This window comes from Ascaphus truei, chromosome 3 (genome assembly GCF_040206685.1).
Source record: "Ascaphus truei isolate aAscTru1 chromosome 3, aAscTru1.hap1, whole genome shotgun sequence".
Taxonomy (NCBI): Eukaryota; Metazoa; Chordata; class Amphibia; order Anura; family Ascaphidae; genus Ascaphus; species Ascaphus truei.
Window position 1 is genome coordinate 364628572 of NC_134485.1, and position 15057 is coordinate 364643628.

At 44.6% G+C, this 15057-nt stretch overlaps 1 protein-coding gene across 1 annotated transcript in view; it reads left to right on the forward strand.

Annotated features, from left to right (window-relative positions):
• Positions 1 to 297: 297 nt before the first annotated feature.
• STARD13 (StAR related lipid transfer domain containing 13) overlaps positions 298 to 15057 on the forward strand; it is a 375955-nt gene continuing 361195 nt past the window's right edge. Inside the window, exon 1 of the mRNA XM_075592130.1 lies at positions 298 to 477. The gene's annotated coding sequence lies outside the window, so the exon portion shown is untranslated. The remainder of the gene's footprint in view (positions 478 to 15057) is intronic.

Below are 15057 nucleotides of genomic sequence, written 5' to 3' on the forward strand. Positions count from 1 at the left end.
CGCACATACACCTGAGTCTAACAAATAAAACAGACACAATTAATATTCTTTACACAAAGCAAATTTACATTGAGATTCTGTTATTATTAGTTGAGAGAACTGCTCTAGATGTGCCGTTATGTATGGGATATAAGTACATTTTTGAAAACTCTTAACGGAACTAAGATCTCAGTTTTGTATGGTACTGCTCTATGCTCCTAAATGACCCTCCCCTCTATACGTCTGTTTCTTTCTCCTCCAAATAACTTGGCTGGTGCTTGTAGAGGCAGTCCTAGCCTCGGGGATTCTCACACATACTTCTGTTGACAGAGTTCTTGTGCAGCATGCAAGCTGGATACCATTTATTGGAAAATTACTATTCCCATATTAACTTTTATAGTGCTCCAGAGCTTTCATTATTTCTTTTTTTGATGCCTCATTCTTGTTTCATCTGCCGATACGGATGCATTGAAATCTAAGAATATTCTGCTACGACAGGTAAATGTTTATTTTCTCAGCTTAAAGATGCTCTGTTAAAAGTTCTGTTTGCAATGTGTTTTACGTAAGATAAAAATGATAATCTGAATAAAGATTTTGTCTCCATAAAGAATACGCTGTCTTGTTTAAAAGTACAAACTGATCTACGTGTTTGCTACCTTACAAGAACTATGCTATTTGTATATATATACTATATTTATATTTCCACATTATTTGTGTCATTTAAATTAAAATGCTTTTTCTGATATTTAATTCTAAGTGAAGTGGATGAATATGTATTTTATTTTATTTTATAACTAAGCTCTTCAGTGCTGGATAATTACTTCACTGCCAGGGGCCTCTCTGGAAGCAAAGGTGTTAAGCAAAGATCTCTTTCAAAGGAAGTTATTTAGTCTACAAATGTTATTTTTCACAAGTTTGTACTGTAGGAATTTTTCTAGACGTGTGAAATGTGGGTTTAGGAAAATGTATGTTGTGATGTAAAATCTTCAGACACTCTCTAACATAAACATGTAGTGTTTTTTATGGGCTATACTAATCGGTTGATCTTGATTATCCAGCAGAGATAAATATAGGGCTTAATTATCAGCCTTACAGCTGCTTACTAGTGTAGTCCTGACACAAAAAAGCAGCACTATATTGATAAAAAAAATAAGCGCAGTGAAAACAATGGTGTTCGTTTTCTTTGTTAAATATACAGCTGTAGCACCCATTATTACAGCCGCTCCCATGTCGTAGTCGGTGCAATAATGCGTTTTCCGCACATGAACCTGCTGAATAGGGGCTTTCTCCACTGGCACGTAACGCATGTCCTTCTGCAATGCGCCATCGGGTGAAATAACACAGGCCACCATGTTTTCACTAATAATAGAGCACAGAGGCTCTGGAACGAAGGGTTGGAACTTTCACTTTTGATTCTAAAAGTTTTTCGCATTTTGGTTTTGCTGGCATTGGTTGGTTTAGGTTATTTTTTTTTAAATTGTGCCCAATTTGGGCGAAAGGTTTAGCACTTTTAGGGAGCGGTTAGCGGTTTTTTTTGTTCGCGAGCTCAAAAGTTTGTATTTAAAAAAAATAATAAATGAAATAAAAACATTTAGATTTCAAACCTGCAAATCTACTCATCCTTATTTGGCATATAGGGGGTTATTCATGAACTCCTTAACTAGCGTGGGAGTTTCAATGCGGTAGCGCTCTATAGACACTATCACGCTTTAACCTTTTGAGTACCGTGCCAAGTCCCCTTCGGCAAAGCGTGGTCACGTGATTGCAGCGGCCTGTAACCCAGATATGGAAGAGGAGGATGTCCTCCTCTTTCATTTCCCTTAACTTCACATCGCGTCCTGTGCGCCATTGGAACAGGAGGAAACGATCTAACCTGGAAAATAAGAACACCTTGGGAATGATGTAGTGACTGTACTATGTCATGGAAACCCTGGAGTGCCAGAACCATGATATAGTGTTTACATCTTGGGAGACCCAAAGGGTTAATGAATAAACCCCATAACCGTATCTTACTGAGTCCCTTTTCACATACTGTAGGGGAAATACAGATAGCTTTATGCTGGGGGAACTAATATCAGCTGTGTCATTCTAAAAATATTATTAAGAATGTAAATACACTAGTGTTAACTTGAATCATATTTGTAATGCAGAATAAATGCAATGATGTGTTAATTTTAATTTCTAAAGATGGTATATAATTAGTATGCTTACACGTGGCCAATTTCCTAGATGTGCTTATTTAATAGTAACTTCCAGAGAAGAGGTATTACATATTTCAAGCTGGGAATATTTAGGTTGTTTAATGAGCAATAAAGGTGAAATAATAAATCACCAGAGTGCCATGACCCTCCGGCACTCGCTATCACGTGGCCGTTTCTCTGAAGCAATCTTGTGATTGCTCTGTCACTGATGATGGAACAGAAGGGGAGGCGTGCTCTCCACCAGTTCCACTTAGTGACAGATCTCGTTCAGTACACCATCTCCCGAGGTGTACTCGGGACTTTAGGACAGGGACTTTAGGACATACTGTAGATACTACGTCATGGTCCTCTGTAGTGCCAGACCACATGATGTTGTAGCAATGTCCATAGGGCACCCAAAGGGTTAAGTCCAAGGGATCTGCTAATGTAAAATACACTTGCCATTATCATTGCCAAGGGCTATTTACTGTAATAAAAAATCAAAGAGTAAACTCCAAGAAAACCGATGCTCTATATCGTGCACACATGAAATCCACAATGTTGTCCAATGTATAAATTCCTTAAAGCGCTCGTAATCAGTTTCCCAATAACAGCATGGAACGAAGGTGGGTGAGTAAGTAAGGCTGTGTAATCAAGACTGACAACGGGAAGGGGTGGACGAAACGCGTCAAGAGTTTTTTCTGTGGCAGAAAGAACTATCTGTATGCACTCAATAAACAACCTTTTAATGTGATTGCGCTTGGACACCAGTTTTTTGTACCCCTGCGGTAAGCTGTGAACCGCCTGAACCCTTCCTTCTATTTACTGTAATAGCTGTTAACAATCAATGATGGCTATTTCCCTTTAGTTAATAGAACAACAAGAATGAAAATAAATCAACCCTTTGTGTCAGATTACAAAGGAAACTGGCCACACAAGCCTTATCATCATTGCACATACCACCATCAATCAATCTCAATCATAGCATCGCCTTTTCTGATTTATGCAGTAGATCGCTTTTTTCTTGTTTTAGCCCTAATATTTTAACTACGTTTTTGAGATTCTCTTCTGGGGCATGGTCTTATCCTTATTTATTAGCAGGTATCCAGATTTAAAAAATACCTAAATGTTGATCCAATCTGGTTACTTCTCATTATTCATACTTCGTCCTTCTGCATTCCCACAGAGACTTTGTTTTTAAGGCTGCGATTATAGAAGGCGCAGGGTGTGTGATTTTGCTCAGTGCAAGAACAAAGTGCAGCAGCTGATAGGGGTCGACCATAGTGAGCGCAGGCGCGATGCAGAGCGACCGTGCGGCAGATTTTTCAAACTACAAACTATTTGTTTTTTTCATGTGGCGGCCGCGTCACGTGAGTGGTTCAGCCAATGAGGGCAAACCAGCCTTGTGATGCATCCACAACGTCACCCCAATCGCTTCCAGATCAGTTCACCCATCGCTCGGGTGACAGGTACATGCAACACCATGCGCTCCGTCGCGCACCTACTATAATCTCTGCCTTTGAGTAGTTGTTACAGGAGACCACACATTTACACCTTTTACCAGGATCATACATTGAGCAAAACAAGTAAATTAAATAAATTGTAAATTTATTCACAGGAAAAGGCAAACATACAATGTTACACAAAATACCTAAGAAAAGACACACTAACTTGGGAACTGGGGTAAAAACTAGACTCTCCTAGGTACAGGGAATACTACATAAGGATTTTCCCCTGACTGAGACTTTGCCTGCAATGTCCTGGAACTGAAATCAGCCTACAGTTCCAGACGCCACACCTTCCCTCTCTCCAGAGGTCTGGATTTTAACTAACTGGACTTGGTGCTTCGAATCTTGCTTAGAATCTACAGATCTGATTGGCTCAAGGGTTTATAATACTTCTGAGTTGCATTCACAGAACCCTGCAGCCTATTCGTGTGTGGGAACATGTCCCACCAGCCAATTAGAGCGGAGCTCATCTGGCTGATGATGTCAGAGGCAGGGGGCGTGTTGAGCCAGCTTGGGATGCCCTGTGGGCGGGACATATGTTCTGGCCAATAGGAAAAGCGCAACGATCACCATCTTTTCCTTACCCAGCCCATTGCCTCCCACTGGGCAGATGCCACTGAGTCTAGCAGACCTCAGGGTCCCCCTCACAGGAGGGTTCTGTTCTCCGGACCCAGTACTCTGCCCTGCCCCGTCCACTTAGCACCCCGACACCTCTCAACACCCCAGCTCCTCTTTTATCTACGGATTCTATGTAGACTAGCTGGCACCTTAAACATATGCCCAGGCTGACTGCATAGAGCCTTATAGTAAATGTAAAAAAACACCACAAGTCATAATTTATTACAGCATATATTTTGGGATACCTCATATTCGGTTGGGGCACCCCCAAACCAAATACAGGTTCTGGGACACCTTGGCACTAACTGGGGTACCCCCTTAACTTAGGGATTCCCTCAGCTACAGGGTTACTTTTCATCCATGTGCCTCATTTTACTGTGCACAAAGCATATATGTACTTAGCACACTTTGTTAATAAAATATACACTTTAAAAACCTAAGTCTTTCTAGTATTGGAAATAGAATAAAAAGATGCACTAGCCATATTCCCCACCCACTATTGCATAGACTTATTATGAATTTTAAGAATCCCCTCACAACCTTATTTGTATGGTTGGAGCACCTCAGAACTCCTATACCAGTTCTGAGTGACCTGGGCATTTACTGGGTATCCCCATTAACCAAGGGACCCCTTGACTGTTTCGGGGACACCTCACATCCCTATGCCCCTTTTACTTTTCTGGTCTGTGCTGAAGCAGGGAACCCCTAGTGGTGAGTCGCAAAGCGTTTTCAAGGGGAGATATTGCCGGGACATGGGCCTACATGTATCCAGGAATCAGACCTGATTCCTGTGTATATTTTTATGGGAACCAGCAACTTTGGACCCTGACTAGCTAGGCACATTCTGACAACACTTTCTCCGCAACCCCCCCCCCCTTGAAACTCATACCACAGCAATCTCTGTTTGCTGGCACTCCTGGAAAGGTAAAAACACATCAAATACTTTATTGTCGCACAATACATTTTATGCATTACACAGTACTGGGCTCAAGAGCTGACTCTTCTTGAACCCTTATTACGGATCAGGGGTAACCAAATGGGCTTAAACCTTTATTTGAGAGCCTGGTTACCCCCCTACTGTCAGTAATTAATTCAGAACCTGCTTGACTTACCATCCTGATGATAAAATGAAGCAGCATCTGCAGTTTGTCATGCTTTCTTAGACCTAAAACCAGGTAGGGAAAATTGACCCAAACACCTGTCCTAACAAACAAACAACTTGCTTTATATTTACTATAACTTGTTTATAACTGTTGTATCATGGTGGGATATGCAAAAATGTATAACTACACTCCCTTTCTTAAAATGCTGCTTTTGCAGAATAATCTGCAGAACGCAAAATGTGATCTACAAAATTTGGGGAAACATTTAGTGGCCTATTCTATAAGCCTTCATAAAAAAATCGCTGGGCCGGTTACGCCGCCAGTTTTTTGAGCGTTGCTATCACGGTATTCAGAATGCTTTGAATACCTGTGATAATAAAATGCCCCAAACTGGTGGGTAGCCAGCGATGTGATGTTCGCCTCTCTCTGAAGGGCTCACCTGGCGATCTGCAGTGATCTGGCCCAGCTCCATAGAGAGCTGCACAGAGAGAGCCGCCTCTCCCTGCGCATATCTTGCCAGCAATTGCAGGGTTTTTATAAAAAAATGTAAATACTAGTGTACGTGAGCAGGGGGTCTCCAGAGCAGAACCGCGTTGATTTCAGGTCCGGGGACCCCCTGCTTCTCGAGATACAGGCCCCGTTATGGGGGTGCTGGTATCTCCTATGCATTTAAATGTCCCGCGTCACGGGACCATGGGATTTAAATACATAGGAGACACCGGCACCCTAAAAAGAAGAAAATAATGACAGATGAAGATAGAAGATAGACCATAGAAGAAGGAGAAAGAAGATGAAAGAAAGAAGATTTTTGTACCTGAAACTGTTCTTCAAGGATGATGGAGACGGATTGCGGGTGATGACGTCGTGGGTCGAGAGCTTCCTGATACGCCAGGATTCGGAGGGTGATAATAAATATTGAATGTATGTAAATGTCTTTTTTCAGGGTTTTCTATTGTATTTATTTATTTTTATGTTTTTCATTGCCTATTGACTGCTAATGTATTAATCTGTGCCTCTTTAGGGTACAGATAAATACAGTGACAGGCAATGCATTTTTTGCCAAATGCTTGTTTTGTATTGGTATTTTTTCTATTTTTGTTAATTGTTTTGATTAAATTGTTTGGACTTTGGATGGCTTGTTTTTAGTAAATTTGTGGATTGGCTAGTGGTTTTATTTCTTGATTTGTTTTGTTGGTTAGGTGTTTCTTTAATTGTATTCTAGAAAAAACAAATAGGTAGCGCTATATCCCACAGTGAGCTGGCAGCCGGTGATATAACCCTGACCCCTAGTCAGGCTATAGAAGTGGAAAAGAAGTTATATCAGTGTTGAGCGCCACTGATATAACTTCTTTAATTGTATTCTATTATTTTGGTATAATGTTATTTTTTATTCTTTAGCGCTTTTGGTGTTAGAATAATTTTCTTGATGTGTAGTTGAGGCTTTTTAGTTCTATTATTGTTGTGGTGTTTAGGTGCTTGTTTATTTCTTTAATTGTTGTGTATGGTTGTGCTTGATTGTTTTAATAGGTTGGCTATTGACTGCTATAGTGGCTTATCATGCCCATATTATATGGGTATGATGTACCGATGTACCACTGTGCCAATCAATGGGTAGAGGGTGGGTATAGTGGCCCTTGGGTGGGCGGTTAGGCCTCCCGGGTGGGTAGAGGGTGGGTTAACCCCTTAATTACTATAGTGGTTATTAATCGCTAAGGTGATTAAGGGGTTAGGGGCAATTAGATTGTATTTTTTCATGTACTCTTGCTGGCAACGGGACATGGGCCTGGAGTATGCAGATGAGAGCGCCCTTCATGATGGCAGGGGTAAGTAGAAAGTTTTATTTATGCTCGCTGGCTAATGTTTGATTTTAGAATGGGCAAATGCACTATTATCCATATCTGGATAATACTGTAGTAATGTTGCCCATTACTGTACTGCCTGGGCCTAGGGCATCAAACATCAGGGGGGGAGGGTTTTTTTTAGGGGGGGCATGCTGCTGTGTCACAGAGGCCCCGCTCTCTTCCCCACAACAGGTAAACTGATTGCCGAGGGAGAGCGTGAGCCTTTTGTAAAGGTCTGTTACCTCCTCCTGCAGCGTTGCCCTGCTCCTTTTGAAGCGTTGCAGCATCAAATGACACGTGACATCACATGGCATCCCATTGTCCTGTAAACGCATTGCCATGTGACGTCAGGTTGCTGCAAGGGAAGGAGGCCAGGGTGGCAAAAAGATAAGTACCTATGGACGGCAAAATTCTAAAACTGGCCCTGCAAGCCACGTGTGGTTTAGCATAAAGAAATAAAGGACTCAGGCTGCCACCTCAGCAACAGGTATCAGCCTGGGGACTAGACATAAAAAAGGTTACCAAGATCTCCAGAGGTTCAACACCAGCTGCCATTCAAACCTTAGTCTGATTATCTACAACTGCCAGACTCTCTCCAGTGAAGCAAGAACTGGAAGACGAGCTTGAAAAGATTAAGCAGGATATTGTGGCCTTAGTATGAAGATAAGATGAACGCGCATCTTGGAGTTTAAAATCTAGATTGGTAGCTAAAAATGAATGGGATAGAACTAGGAGAAGTTGATAACTATGTATACCATGACTAGCAAGTATCAATGGATGGGAACCTTTCAAATTGAATCAATAGGATAATGAAGATTGGATGGATTTGGAAGAAACAAGGTAATCTTTAAAGGGAACCTTCCAGGGAGGCTCTCTGCCTCCCAGCTTCTTACTTGCTTTAGCAATTTCTCTAATTTGTTGCTGGAGGCCTTCTGGATTTATGCCATAAATAACAATGTTGCCTGCAAATCATAGGTGACTCAAATGTTTCCTGTTGCTTTTGATTCCCTTTTTTTTGCTAGTCAATGTCTTCAACAATTCTTCAAGTGTTGCTGTGAAAAGCTTTGATGACCTGGTTTCTCCATGTCGTACACCCTTGCTAATCCTTATCTTGCTTGTATCTTCATCTAATCTATTTTTTTATGTGGCCTTTATGTTCCTTATAATATCAATATATGTGTAACACCCCTATCCCACCCCCTAAGGGAGATATGATGGTACTTCGGTATTCTGGTGTGATGGTGCTCACCTGTTGACTCACAGATAGTTAAGTGCCCTGCGATGGACGGGAGGGCTCCTGGATACCATATCCATTCAACAGAGTTTATTGTAACCAACATACAATAGAACTGGGGTTAATTGCAACAGGAACATCATTTCAACAGGAACATAACTTTAGCTCTTGCATCCTGTCAGGGCCGCCAACAGAAATCATCGGGCCCTGGACAAATGAAAAGAAGCAGCCCCCCACCCAACCCATAGCTCACCTACCACAAAAACATTTTTTGTATCGCGCAACTTTTACTTAACTGTGTTCTTCTTATTTTAATACGAAAATTTTTTTTCAATGCAATCTGTTTATTTTAATATTTCCAATAAAAGACAAAGATACCCAATGCTACATCCAAGGTTACAAAAGACCTGGGGGGATTCAGTATGGGCCGGGGGGGGGGGTTTAAATATTGACCAAAGGGGTAAAGTACAGTATGGGACTAAAATGAATTACAGTACCTCTCTTCAATCGGTCTGCGGTGGGGGCCTTCGATCGGTCAGCGAGGGGGCTTTCAACCGACCCACGGGGGGCTTCAACTATCCCGGATGGGGGAGCCTTCAACCGGCCCGTGGGGGGGCCTTCAATCAGCCCGCGCTTCAACCGGCCGGGGGAGCCTTCAACCGTCCCGCGCTTTAACCGGCTAGCTGTGGGGGGGACTGACTGACTGCCTGGGTGGGTGATGGACTGCCTGGGTGGGTGATGGACTGCCAGGGTAGGTGGGTGACTGACTGCCTTGACGGACTGCCTGGGTTGACTGACTGCCTTGACTGACTGCCTGGGTGGGTGACTGCCTTTTGCCTGGGTGGGTGGGTGACTTCCTGGGTTGGGTGACTGCCTGGGTAGGTGGGTGGGTGACTGCCTGGGTAGGTGGGTGGGTGACTGCCCCTTGACTGCCTGGATGGGTGACTGACCTGTGTGCTGCTTCCTTGCCTTGCTTCCCCCCTGCCCCCGATCCCCGCGGCTGCTGCACGGCACGGGAAGTAGGCTGGGCACTTAGGAGGTAGGCTGGGGGGGGGGGTGAGACTGGCGGACTAATCCCATCCCCCCTCCCCCCGCCAGCATCTAGTTGTCCCCCCCCCCCCCGGCAGCATCTTGTCCCCGAGAAAAAAAATGATTGTGACGGCGCTTACTTAGTGCATAGTGTCCAAAATGGTGATAGGAAACTTATATAAAACTATAATAAAGTGACTTAAAATATATTTCCGTGAACTTTGATCAATTAGTCAATATATATGGTGACGTTTGAGTCTACAATAAATCCTTTACACCACACAATGTATAGTGCTAATTGAAAAGCTGCTCAGAACCCTTTGAAAGACTGTTCTCTAGTCTGTTGGATCCCAATGTTCTTCAAAAGTTATGGGGAGCGCCAGTGTTCACATCAACAAAGTCATGAAAGAAACAATAGAAACAACATAGTGTAGTACAATTTCAACCAGATTGAATGCTATTTAAGTGAAAAGTATTTTCACTCACACTTTTCTCCTTTTCAATAAAGCAGTACAGAGATACTCCTCTCTCTGAATAGAGCAATGGATCAGGAACTCCACATGTAAAACCCCTTTGTTAATGACTTCTTTCCATCCGTGGTTGGTGTACCCAGGAAAATAATGGAAAATACTAATTGCGCAGTAATCTCAGATTGTATTAAAATAGAACAATAAAAGCATATAGATGTGCAATCACATTTAGTACATAATGGCAATTCGTGGTACGAAATCCTGACTATTCTTTAACATATTCACCGGTACACACGCTGTGAAGCTCACTTCCGCATCTCGACTGTCGTCTACGTCACTTCCGGCTGAGTGAAGTTGAGGGCGGAAGGGCTGTGTAGAGGGATCTCCGGCTGACAGGACTTCGCGTCACGAACATGCACTGGATGAACACTGATTCAACGCGTTTCGTCGGTATGACTTCTTCAGGAATCTCCTTTTTCAGATTGCTCTATTCAGAGAGAGGAGTATCTCTGTACTGCTTTATTGAAAAGGAGAAAAGTGTGAGTGAAAATACTTTTCACTTAAATAGCATTCAATCTGGTTGAAATTGTACTACACTATGTCGTTTCTATTGTTTCTTTCATGACGTTAATGTGAACACTGGCGCTCCCCTGAACTTTTGAAGACATTAGCATCGTTCCCCCCTTCCTGGCAGCATCTAGTTTCCCCCACGGCAGCATCTAGTTTCTCTTTTTTCCCCCCGGCAGCATCTAGTTTCCCCCCCCCGGCAGCATCTAGTTTCCCCCTCCTCCAGCAGCATCTAGTGCCCCCCCAGGCAGCATCTAGTTTGCCCCCCCAGCGGCAGCATCTAGTTCCCCTCCCCCCCGGCAGCATCTAGTTTCCCCCTGGCAGCATCTAGTTTCCCCCCCCGGCAGCATCTAGTTTCACCCCCCCTGGCAGCATCTAGTTTGCCCCCCTCCCCCCCCCCCCCACGGCAGAGGCATCTAGTCGCCCCCTCCCCCAGCAGCATCTAGTTTTCCCCCCGGCAGCATCTAGTTTCGCCCCCGCCCAGGCAGCATCTCGTTATCTCCCCCCCCCCCCCCCCCCGGCAGCATCTATTTTCACCCCCCCCCCCCCCGGGTCCCCCGGTCCCAGCGGCTTCTGCCTCCATCCCATGTTGGGAGTGGGGAGAGCGGGTCCACGTGGATGCTGCTGCTCGGGGTGGTAGGAACAAGGCCAGACACCCTGCACATGCGTGCATAGACATCTGCTCTGCGCATACACATGGAGATCGCCGGCATTTTTTATTTTTTCCTGACACTTTTTAAAAAAAAAACACTGGTACGGTCGTGCATGGGGCCTGGGCGACCGGGCCCCTTGACTCACCGGGCCCAGGACCCTAACCCTGGCAGACCCCCCCTGCATCCTGTACCAGGGGCACCTTCCCTCCCTGCACAGGACATGTCTAGGCTCCCCAGGAGCTTGAGGCCCTGGGCTAGTCTAGGCTTCCCTCACCCCCTTAGGGGCAAGGCTGGAACACCTCCCTCTGGTCCCAAAGCGTGGACTGCAGACACAGCAGGACTAGAGCTCCCCAGAGCGGACAGAACACTAGGACTCCCCAGAAGGGACTTGCAACCAGGGAGATGCCCCCCTCACCTGTTATACCTTGGGAGGGGTTAATCCCTCTGCCCCAGTATCTGGGCAGGCCGAGCTGACATCACGGCATCACACCATAGTCAGTCACCCCCCGGTTACATGTGACTCCAACTGCCAGTATGCCACTGGCCACTTTGTAGCGGGGACAGCATGAGGCACAGAGGCTAGGTCATGTGAGGAGGGTTTAACCCTAGCATTGCCTATTCCTACCAGGGCTTACACTACTTAGGGTATGGAACATTAGTAGCCAGAGGGTACATGGCTACATTTGCTTCTCCAGCATTTTAATTTCTTGATCAATTTAAAAAGGCTGATTTATAGACAGACTCAAAATACCTTTTTATAATCTATTAATCCTAAAATGAGTGGAGGATCATATTCATTACTTCAGGAAATCACTGGTTGACCAACTTAGATGTATTTCATTGTGTTATATTCCCGGCAATATCCTGATTGATCTCTCGGCTGGGACAAATCCAGGGTCCATTGCAGTCAATTAGTTTTTTTAGTAAAAAATCTTGTAAGTGATTGGAAGTTCACTGATTGGTCTTTAGTTCTTGAAGTCTTCTTTAGTTCCTTTTTTATGGCTGAGGTTAATTATGGCCTTGCTCCATTTTTCTGAAATGTTCATGTTCTTCAAGCAGCATGTAAAGAAAGGCTTGTAAGGAAGGGGCGGTATGATTTAAGGCCAAGGGGCCCCTCCCCTAAGGTGCCGCGATGTCAGGCCATGGGGACGGGTTAAGTAAGGGGTACTTAGGGCAAGGGGGATGGATCCTAGCATCCTCTTTCTTCTAGGATCTATTGGAGTGGTCAGATTTTCCTGGTTCCTGATTCCTTTGTAAAGTTGAAGGGAGACAGGGACTTTACTAACGATTTCATAATACACAGAGTGGAAGCAGGTTGGAAGAGGGGGGATAAATTCAAGGATGATAGGGCCCTGATTTTGACAGCTAGGCTGGAATAAATTGTTGGGGCAACACACAAGGTGTGTTTTTCTAATTATGAAGGGCAGCTATTTGGCATAGCTTTTTGCCTGACTTCTTTGAGCCATGTGTTTTAGTGAGATAGTGAGTACCTCAAAGAAAGGCAGGGAGGGGGTGGTTGCAAAGAGAGGATGTGAAGTGGCATGCAGTGTCTGAGGTTTAGAATCAGGAGAGTCTAAAACAACCAGTAAGGAAAAGAAAAATGAGTTCTTCTAGGGGGATTAGAGGGCAGTATGAGCTGTCCTGTAAGGTGGGTGAGGAAGTACGGACAATGTAGGCCCCAGGTTGGTGCTCCTTCCTTTCTAATTCATGAGGATGAGACAGCAGTGTCCTATTTCCAGCTTAGAATGGTTCTGAAGAGATGTGTTGAGCTAGTGGGTTTTGGAGACTTGATTATTAAATTCCATTCATTTAGAATTGGGGTGGCATCTGAAGCAGCTAAATTAGGCCTAGAGCACTTCAATCACACGTGAGGCAGGCTTAGGGTGAGCAAAGGTGAGTAGAACAGAACAACACAAGTACTAATAGTATATTAGACAAGACGATCCATGACTTTAGCATTGCATACTGTATAACATGGATGAACCAGTAATTAGGTAGCTAGGCACACACAATGTCCCCAAATGAGTTCAAGAATGAACTGCCAGCGAGGTTCATTGATAGTGATTAGGCATAGTGCCCTGTGAGAGTAGGAGAAAATGACAATGCGATAGTTATTGAATCATGAAGTAATTAGCAGATTGCTATCTTCAAATATCTCCCAGCATAGAATAGGTGTTTGAAAGACCAATAATAATACTTGTATGAACTAAAGTGAATGCATTGAGTAGGTTAGATAGCCACAATTTCCCCAGATGAGTTCGTAGTTTGAACTACCAGAGGGGTTCATTGGTATTGATCAGAGATAAATATCAGGTAGGGGTAGGAGGAAGATCCACAATCTGGTTAATGTTAGACAGTGTTAATAGCAAAATCTGCATCCAGATATCCCCTGTTAAACCGTAGTTGCACTGATAATGGCCATTAAGATATTTCAGTATCGGGTAGGGTCAGGTATAGAAAGCCCATACGAGCACTCAGAGAGACCGTTCGGTCTAGTGTATGAGCCTAGGATGAAACGAGCAAAATATCACAACTGTGTAACACGCGTTTTGCGTGATGACGCTTCGTTAAGGCCCCCAAAACGTGCCTTGAGGTAGCGTCATCACGTGAATCGCGCGCGTCGGCTACATTTTCATGCACGAGCATGCACGAGCAGGATCTCTACTAAGAACGCACAGATCTGGTTACACTGCTGTTACACTGTTGCAATATCCTGCTCGTGTCAAAATGGTTAAAGACTGCACTTTGAAATCATGTGTTTTTTGTTAGCTAGGATATACTGTAGTAAATGTAATTCTTTTTTACATTGTGTCCACTCCATGGTCATTGTCTATTTTGATTCTTCTTGAAGAATGAATTCGCTGCTGCCAGAATCACTCTACTCTTTCCTTAATCTGTCTCCGCGTCTCCCCTCCTGAAATCCCTCTCCTGGCTTCCGATCAAATCCAGCATCTCACACTCAATTCTCCACACTCAATTTTAAAGCTTTACACTCTTCTGCCCCTCCTTACATCTCAACCCTAATTTCTCGCTATGCACCATCCCGACTCTTCTCAAGGATTTCTTCTTTCTACCCCCTTTGTATCTAAAGCTCTCTCCCACCTTAAACCTTTGTCACTTTCTGTCCCGCACCTCTGGAATGCCCTTCCCCTCAATACCCGACTAGCACCCTCTCTATCCACCTTTAAGACCCACCTTAAGACACATTTGCTTAAAGAAGCATATGAATAGCACTGAAGCAACAGGACAAGAGGAAGCGCTAATTTCTAAACACAAAGGGGGCTAGCAGCTTATGATATAACTCTGACCCCCAAGTCACACAGACAGAAATGGAAAAAAAAAGTTATATCCCTGGCGCTTAGCACTGTGACACACTGTACAAAAGGATATATACGACCAGATGGAAGGTAAATCCACTTGGGTACTCCACGTGCAAAGTATTTCCAGCTTACTCCCACTAGGACCCGGTGGCATGACACGTGATGGGGCAGGGGCAAGGGCAGTGGCCGGGGCAATGGCGCTAGGGGTGGTGACCAGGGGATCAGCAATGTCCTGCAAAGTGTCTCTGAGCTGGGCAATGCCACGACCGGTAGGCATCTTGTGACTTGCTCTCTCCGCCGCACTGCGGGCTCCTCTCTGGCTACCTGGGCCTTGAACTTTTCGAATTCTGCCTCCATTCCCGCTCTCCTCATTGAAGAGAACAAAGCTTCCGGGCCTTTGCGCCAGTCGGACCCGGAAGTGACGTCATCACTGGTGGCCGCCGAGTCTCCATCCGCTCCGTGGTCTCGCACCAGAAGTGCGTCGAGGACCGGAAGGGTCGGTGGACCATCAGGATCGTGGACGGGCAGGTAGGCCGCAAGCCTTTCTCTCTCTTC